Source organism: Humulus lupulus, chromosome 1 (genome assembly GCF_963169125.1).
Source record: "Humulus lupulus chromosome 1, drHumLupu1.1, whole genome shotgun sequence".
In the NCBI taxonomy this organism is placed as follows: domain Eukaryota; kingdom Viridiplantae; phylum Streptophyta; class Magnoliopsida; order Rosales; family Cannabaceae; genus Humulus; species Humulus lupulus.
In genome coordinates, this window is record NC_084793.1 from 90302311 (window position 1) to 90312079 (window position 9769).

The 9769-nt window shown below is 30.7% G+C and overlaps 1 long non-coding RNA gene across 1 annotated transcript; it reads right to left on the reverse strand.

Annotated features, from left to right (window-relative positions):
- Positions 1-5179: 5179 nt before the first annotated feature.
- On the reverse strand, positions 5180-8188 carry LOC133814343 (uncharacterized). Its single transcript, XR_009884784.1, has 3 exons — positions 8077-8188; positions 7901-7965; positions 5180-5481 (listed from the first exon to the last, which is right to left on the reverse strand). It is a non-coding gene; the product is annotated as an uncharacterized LOC133814343 (long non-coding RNA).
- Positions 8189-9769: the final 1581 nt, after the last annotated feature.

Sequence of the window (9769 nt, forward strand, 5' to 3'; positions counted from 1 at the left end):
ACTTGTTAGATTTGATGCATAGTGATTTATGTGAACCGAATGAAATAATTATTAGGGGTGGATATAGGTATTTTATTACCTTTATTGATGATTGTTCTAGATTTACATATGTATACTTCCTTAAGAATAAGGATGAGGTCTTTAGCATGTTTAAAATCTATAAAGCCAAAGTTGAAAATCAATTGGAAAAGAAAATCAAAGTAATTATAAGTGATAGGGGCGGTGAATACTTTTCCAATGAATTCAATGTGTTTTGTGAGATACATGGTATAATACATGAATGTACAGCCCCTTATACTCCCCAATAAAATGGTATAGCAGAAAGAAAGAATAGAACATATGTTGAATTGATAAATGTTATGCTATTACATGCTAATTTAATTTTTGCATTATGGGGAGAAGCCTTGCTATCCGCTTGTCATATTCTAAACTGGAATCCTTTAAAGAAGAATCAAATTTCACCATATGAGATATGGAAAAGAAAGAGGCCCAACCTAGGGTATCTTAAAGTGTGGGGGTGTCTTGCCTATTGTAAGAGCACGGAGCCTAAAAGGACCAAGTTGGGTACAAGGACCATCAAATGTTCATTTGTAGGCTATGACTCAAATAGCAAGGCATATGAGCTATTAGACTTGAAGTCTAATGTGATAATTGAATCAAAAGAAGTTGAGTTCTTTGATAATCTATTGTATAGTGACAATAAGCCTCAAGAACCAATCTCATTAGAAGGAACTCAAGAAGAGTTACCTTCAAGGGTTGTAGAGCAACCGAAATTGCCCAGAAGAAGCCAAATGCTCAAAGAGAGTGGATCATAAAATGAAACTTCTCAAGTGGAGACTATTTACCTAGTAGAGGAAAATCACAAGGGAGACACTTTGAAGTATCCAATGGTACTTTAAGTGGAGGATGGTCCTAAAACTTTCCAAGAAGTTATATCCTCAATGGACTCTATCTTTTGGAAAGAGGCAATAAATGATGAGATAGAATCAATTATGTCTAACAACACTTGAGAGATTGTTGATCTACCACTTGGACCAAATCCAATAGGTTGTAAATTGGTATTTCGAAGAAAATATCACACTAATGGGACAACTCAACCCTTTTAAGGCAGGTTGCTAGCCAAAGGGTTTAGACAAAAGGAAGGCGTAAATTATTTTGATACCTATGCACCGGTAGCAAGGACAACATCAATAAGATTGTTTTTTGCCTTATCATCAATACACAACTTATATGTTCATCAAATGGATGTGATAAAAATCGAATTTGTCTATTTTTAATTCATTATTATTCTATGATGATTCACTTGATTATTTATTTATATATGTTTAATTAGTTTATTTTGTGTTTTTAGGATTTTCAAGACATTTGGATGAAAAATAATGAATTTGGGATGTTTTACAAGCAATGGTTAAGCTTGGAATTACAAGTCTAAAACTTCACACTTAATTTTGATAATTTTTCAATACTCTTTTGGAAATCTTCCTAGAAATACAAGTTTTATATATTTTTCTTAGCTTTCCATAGTTTTTTGAATCGTTAAATTTTGAGCTATATCGAGAAAGTTATGGTTAAAATATTATCAGTGGCTATAGTTGAAGAAAAACAAAAAACAGAAAAAATGTTATGGCTGCGACCAGCAATGTCCCAGGCCACGGCCAGAGCCCGATTTTCTGGAAAATACATGTTCCAATGGCCGCGACCGGCAATCAATTTTTTCCTTAATTTTAAATGTATTTTTGAAAGGGGTTAGGGTTAACTTTTATAGTAACTTTGGATTGCGAACTTTAGAGGCTAGAGCAGCAGAAGAGAAGAAAAGACATCATTATCTATATTCTTAAATCTATTTTTTTCTTTCTTCTCTAAAACTTTTTTTTTATTTGCATTGAATGTTTATGTTTATGATCTTGAATTTGATTATGGAGTAGTTTTCTTTTAGGTTAAGGGTTATTTCAAAACCCTAGACATGAGATCTTGAATGCATTGATGAATTTTATTTCTTCTATTCCCTTATATTAAATTGCTTCTATTTTTCTATTTGAATGTTGTGAATCTTGTAAAATCTTGTTTAGATGGCCACTAATTAGGGTTTTTCATTGTTCTACTATCATCTTGAGATTGTTATTCAGCTAATAGTTTAGGATTCTAGATAAAGTGATAAATTACAATTAGGTATTGTGACAGGTATTTTAATTGTGATGAAGAATAGAACCTAGGTGATTTAATTAGATTTTTATAGATATTTCATTGTTTTATGTTGTAATTTAATTATTTAAAATTAGTATTGTTAGTTTGAATGCTAAAAATATGATTTTACTGGAATTAAATGTTATGTAAATTAAAATTTAATTAATATTTTCGTGGAAGTTATATGGTATATTTTATTAGTGAAAATATTTAATTTTAATTTAGTTTATGATTATTTTGTAGGAAACAATGATTTTTTTTTGCTCTTGAAAAGCAAGGAAAATGATGAAAAAAAAGTGGCATTTTTGTGAACAATAACAAAGGAAAGTGACATCTCCCAACAACCAGGCCCACCCAACTGCCTCCCTGGGCCGCACCTGCCTCAGGCCTGTTTCCTTCCTCAGCTGCCAGCAGCCCAGAAACGAGCCCACACGCTTCCTGGCTTCTCTCCACGCCTGCCAGTCGGTTCCACCTGCCCAGGCCCAAAACACACCAGGCCCAGACCCAACTCTCTCCTGCCCAGCCGAGCACCTTCAGCACCCCCACGGGCCTGGCCCATTCGGCCTAGCTGCTTCCGCTAGTGCACCACGTCCAGTTGCTCCACTCCATTTGGCCCATGCCAACCAAAGCCCTCACACCTCTCAACTTGCCAACAGCCACGTGGGCCTTCCTTAAGCCAGCTGCAGAAGCCCAGCCCATCATGCCAGTGGCCTGCCCAACACCCTGCCATTTCCACTCTTGAGCCCAACAAAAGCATATGTGTTCCCTTGTCCACAATGTCTAAAAATACCAACTTTTTACCCAAACTTTTCCATACATTTTACCCCAAAATCATCATTACACCCTATAATTTACCCATATTTTCCATTTTATTATTAATGTAATTAATTTAATCAATTTAATTAATTTAAATTGATTATTTTAATACTTTCATTTTGGCTATAAATATGGAATTTTCAAGACCATTTGGGAGTGCTTGATTTTAGAGGAGGTCATACCACAAAGTTTCTACATTTTCAAACCTCTCTATTCTCTTCATCTTCTTCTTCTTTTTGGTTAATTTTCTATGTATTTTTAGAGGAACAAATTGAGGGTTTTCCTCCAAATTTTCCTAAGTTATGTTTGTAATTTTTTTGTTTGTATTTTCTATTCTAGTTATGAGTTTCTAATCTTTTTAAGATTATTAAGGTGATGATGAAACAATATGTAACTAGATAGTATTTATGTTTTATATTGATTTCCCATTTTGTGCAATAAAGTTTATGGATTTTCTTCTTCAAATATTTTCTTTCATCTTAAATATCTTGTATTTTAGATTGTTAGAACATATTTACACTTAGTTTTTCATTAGTGCAAAAACATAATATTATTTGTGTAAGATGTGTCATTAAATTGTGCACATCCAATGCTTAGAACAAAAATATTATATTTTGCCTTATAAATAATGTCATTTGATTTTTTGTTGTTTCATTAGGTTGATTCACATTAAATACTTTGAAATCATACTTTTTGAAAAGTGAAGAAAAATCCTATCTTTTTAGAAGTAATTTGTGCTTAAAATTATAAATCTATTTGGAAAATGATAGTTTGATTTATTTTCACTATCACTAAAACTTGGGAATCAATGTACTTATAAATATTATTGAACTTATATTTTGTGGATTCTAATACCTTAATAATCTTCTTTTACCAACTTGTTTACAATTCCTATCTTATGTATTTTTATTGCTTTAATATCTTTATTATTATCTTTTATTTTATTTTCTTGATACAAAAATCTCATCAATCTTTGAAGCTATGTTAGAGTTTATTAATTTTGGTTTAAAATAGTTTTCTTTTTTATTTTAGACAACTCCTTTGGGTTCGATCTCGTGCTTACACGAACACTATATTTCATATACGATTTGTGTACTTGCGAGTTATAAATATTTAAAACATACCCGTTTTTGGTCCATCACTAGGTCAGATGAATTGCATGCTTAATGAATTTTTTGCCCAGATTAACTTGTTTCCATTGAATGTAATGTTTTTCCTGGGTTAAATGGATCGCATGCTTAATGGGTTTATTGCTTGGTAAAAAGGATTAATTAAGAGCATTTAGCTTTAATGAACTATAATAAGGAAACTGAGATAATTGATTGCTTAAGTATTATCTGTGGAGTTAATAGTTTAATTGGGAATATGGAATATTATTTGTCATTGTTGATAGATTGATTGTCAAAGGTGGAGAATAATTCTTAACTGTTTTCTAAAATCGTATTATCCATTGTTCTTTGTTTATTACTTTATTTTATGTTATTAAATCTTAAAACAAAATTCCCTATTTAATTCTTGTTTTTTTTTTGAATGATAAATTGAATAATAGTTCTCGTGGGTTCGACCCTTACTGTCACTTTACCAATAATTTAGTGAGTAATAAGGAATAAATATAATTAAATTTGTTACGACATATGACACACATCAAATTTTAGGCAATGTTGTCGGGGACTATTTTATTTAATTTCTTATTCATTTTTTTTTCTCTTTTTACTAACTTGGTTTATTAGTTGTTTTGATGTTTTCAGGGTTTGCATAGAACTTGGTTTGAGACATGGCAATGTATTATCAACATTGTTATGTTACACAAATGAATAGATATGACTCTTATTCTAACAATTACAATTCACAATGGGAGGAATATTCTAATACTTTCTATGATGGAAATCAATATGTTGAGCCGAATTACTACTCTCCATCAAAATATAATGAGTTTGTGCCACAATATTCAGATCCATCAATTCGAGATTTCATCAATACATTGAATGCCAACAATCTCCAACTTCAATAGATGTCACAACAGGCTTACGTATCTCATCCTCAACAACCTCCTACAGGAATGCAACAAGATCAGGAACCATCAATTTCAGATATGCTAAAAACATTAGTGGCTTCAAATATACAGACCCAAGTTGTAAAGAACGCCCTAGACTAATACTTACAAAACATTCACATAACATAGTTTATAAAAGAATACCATTCATTATCAAAGTCTCAGGGGGACTTGTTTAAAACCATGCAAGTTGGCGCCATAAGTTTTAAAATAAAACATAGATTTTTATGCAAAGTTCAAAGAAACCAAAAATTAAATAACTGAGTCCCACTGATAATTTAGGAAAGTCTCTTAAAAACAAAACATAATTTAAATGGCGTTCTACGTTGATCGTTTTTCCGTCCATAGGATTACCCCACGCCATACACCCCATGATGAAAAAACTCCTCACGTCACCACGCGTGCCATAAAGAAATCCTATTTTCTACCTGGAAGGAAAGTAAGGGGGTGAGCTAAAAGCCCAGTAAAGAAGTACAAACAAATAAGCAAGTAAGAATACAACAAAAACAAACACTGACATTCATCTAAAACATCATGGTATATCATAACATAATCGCAACGTATCATCATATCATAACATAATCGTAACATATCATCATATCATAACATAATCGTGACATATCATCATATCACAAACATACAGCATACATGATGAGCATGGATCGCTAGTTGTCCATGTCACCCTATGAAGTAAACAGGAGATCACTGGTCCTTGAATAACCTCGGCGCGTCCGCCCTAGGAGTTACGTCTCAATGTCCTTAGTAACTCGTTCGATGTATCTGACATCGTAATCTGTTTGATGTATCTAACATCGTAATCTGTTTGATGTATCTGACATCGTAACTGGTTTGATGTATCTAACATCCATACACATATCACATTCAACATATCATCACGTTATGGCATTCATAATTCATAACAATTTATTCACACAACAGTCTTACCATTCATAGCATAAAATCATAGAATCTATCTAACTTCCTTACCTCAGGTCCAAGCTAAGAAATTTCACAATCTTTCAACGAGCCTATATCATAATCAAAATAACATTTCTTAGGTTCATAAAATTACTATTTTGCCCTTCCACACAACTCATGTGTGCATGGGCCATGCACACGTAATAACAGTTACACAAAACATGCAATTATCGCTATAAAAGAATAATGCTCGTTTTACCCATTTTACTAGCATGATCGTTTTATAAAAACCACATAGTTGAATAATAAACATAATTTTGGACGTAAAAGTGGATTTGCATGTAACATGCATACGTGGGAACATTGCGTAATAGAGACGTTTTCAAAAACGATTTTTCTACATTTCTTACTTTTATTATTTTAAAATCAATAGACATATTACATGCTTTATTTTTCTTAAAATTTCTAAGTTGATTAAATTTCTCAAAACATTATTTTATTTTAGCTCAAAAATAAAATATGTGACATTTTCATTTATTAATCTCAAATTACAAAGAATTAACCAAAAAGCTTGGATTTAATTAAAATGCCTATTTTTAATATGTTTCTTTAGAAAAATAAATTTTATCATTGTGTTACATAAATGATGTGAAAAATATATTTTTAAGTGTGGAAAAATATATTTTTATTTAAATTATTTAAGACTTAGTTTTATGTAACAAAATCCATATGTGACAATTAAATAACAATTTTTAACCTTTTTAAAACAAACTTTCAGCAACCATTTATTTTATTCAAAAATCACAAATAAATAGAATCTAAATATTTTTCTCAATCAAAACAAAGGAAAAATCATAACTTATCAAAATATGCATTCATACCATTAAAAATACCATTTTTCAATATTACCATAACTTAGGAAAAATAATTTATTCCAAAAACTCATCAAATTCATTTTAGTGAAACTCACTTCATATTTTCTTACAAAAAAATTCCAGCAACTATTTTTATCATTAAAAATCACCATATTCAATTTAAAAGCTCATATTTTCTCAAAAATCAATAAAAATTCTGTAGGTAATTATTTGAGTAAAATATCATTTAATGAGACTTAGAATCCCCTTTTTAATTTCATATAATTAACATAACATCAAGGACATTACTTATGCATGCAAATCATCTTTTTATCAACTTTTACCCAATTATTTACAAAAAAACAGCAAGCTTAATTCCTCATGAAACTCATCTTTTATCCAAAAAATTTCACATAAAATCATACATGTCCAAAATCTCATCATACTCTTATTATATACATGATTCTAATATTACTAACATATTCACATGAAATATTATAAAACCATTTTTTTCTATTCCATTGAATCTACACATGAAATCCAACAAAACACTAACAATAACAATAACATACATTAATTCATAAGCACCATATTCACATATGCCTTTATATTAACCTAACATGTTTCTATCATTATTTTCATGCATCTTATAATTTATTCATTCACAATATAACATGCATCCTATCAAAATTTCATGGATCCAAATATCAAGATTGCCAATTATCATTTTACCCATATTACATAGGTCCTAAAACATGGATCTAATATATTGAAAATCATACAACATCAAACAAAATATCAAGATAATCCTTAGGTATGCCTAGGCCGAAACCCCATATTTGCATTCATAAATTACCACTAATCATTATACATAGAAAAATCAACATCATAACCCTTTTATACATTAAACCATGATACCCTTCATGCAAATCAAACAACTTATTATCAACAAGATATCAAGAACACAAAGTACCCATTTTTTTTCTACCCAAAACATGAATCCCCTTTTAACCATAATCCCTCTAATAATCTATTCATCAAAACCATCACAAAATTTAGGGAGGGATTTCAATACCTCTTCTTGATAGAAAATCAAGAATCAAATCCAATCAAGAGTCCAATAACCTCCTTGCTCAAACCCTAGGGGTTGTATATTTTGAATAATCAAGATGGAGAAGAAGATGAACAAGGTTAGAGACAACCCAATCATAATACTAAATTAATCATAAGGAAAACAACCAAAAACCTTACCTTAGCTTGAACCCTAGCTTGAACCCTTTCTTCTTCTTCTTCTTCTTCTTCCTTTCTTTCTTCTTCTCCTTCTCTCTCTAGGTCACGCCCTCTCTCTCTCTCTCTTCTCTCTATAATTCGGCAGCCCCAAGAGCATAATGCTCTTCCATTTATCCCATTCCCTCTTTATCCTAATTTTCCCATAATGACTCAATAAAAGAAAAAGGTAACTTTCCTATTCTCTTCCAAAATTTGTCTTAATTCATATTTATCTAATTATATCACAATAGGTGGAAAAATAAAAGATGATCACTTCCTTTCCCAAAATAACATTATCACCTTATCTTTTTTTTAATTTATTTTGTTTAGAAAAAAAATTATGGAAATAAGATGATAACTATAATTGACCCAGATACAATAGAAATCTCAATCTTCCTTTCCCATTTAGGTTCACACGTCCAAACATCTCCATTTCCCTTTTTTTTTTTTTATAAATTAATTCAAATAAAATCTAAAATAAGGAAATATAAAGTGTGTAGAAAATCTACACATGTGTACTATGCTACCATGCACTAGCACACACTAAATCACTAGGGTGCATCACTATCTACCATGCACCTTAGTGCATTCAATCATAACTCACATAATTACCTCAATTGTCACATTTATTTAAAATGTAACACTAATAGTAAAATAACACATGTTACACACTATTCACTTATTAAATTAATTAACCAAACAAACAATTAACAAATTTAAATTCAAAAGATTATACCAAACAATTCTAACAATTAAATAAAATAATAAACAATCAAATAAAACAAACAATCAACTAAATAAAATAACAACACTTAAATAAAACAATTCATCACACTTAACATTTAAATAAAATAAATCACAAAAATTTAAATAATCTAAAAATTTTTTTGGTGGACTACACAAGTAATTCTTCAGAGTAATCTGAATCTTTTCAAAATTTGGAGAGTACAATGGGACAAATTGCTACATCATTGAATAATCTTGAGGTTGAGAATTCTGGAGAATTACCCACAAAACTGGAGAGTAATTTAATAGAGAATGATAGTACCCTATCTTTCTAAAGTGGTACACAATTTGACTCATCACCTCGCCCAGACAAATATTTGATCCAATTCCAACTCAAGAAGTCAACAATTCTACCTCAGAAGGATCCTCTCCACAGGAGGTTGACAATCCCACTTCAATTAGTCCATCATTACAGAAAAAGTCATACAAACCAACTGTCACAACCTATGTATCTCTTCCTCCCTTCCTAACCAGATTGAAAAAGTCTAATAAAGAGGAGGCCAACAAGGAACTACTTAAAACTTTTCGCAAATTAGAGGTTAAAATTCCACTCATTGATGCATTCAAGCAAGTACCTCGCTATGTTAACTTCTTGAAAGAGTTGTGTATTAACAAAAGAAAGCTGAGACGTGATAAAAAAACATAAGTTTGGGGGAGAATGTCTCTGCTGTTCTCCAAAGGAAGTTTCTACCCAAGTGCCAAGACCTTGGGACCTATCATCATCAGTAAAACTATGTTTGATAATTGTATGATAGATTTATGAGCACCTATCAATGTTATGTCTTATTTTATTTTTGCTTCTTTAAATCTAGGATTATTAAAAGAAATTATTGTTATTATTCGATTGACTGATCACACTAATTTTTATTCCCTAAGGGTAGTTGAAGAT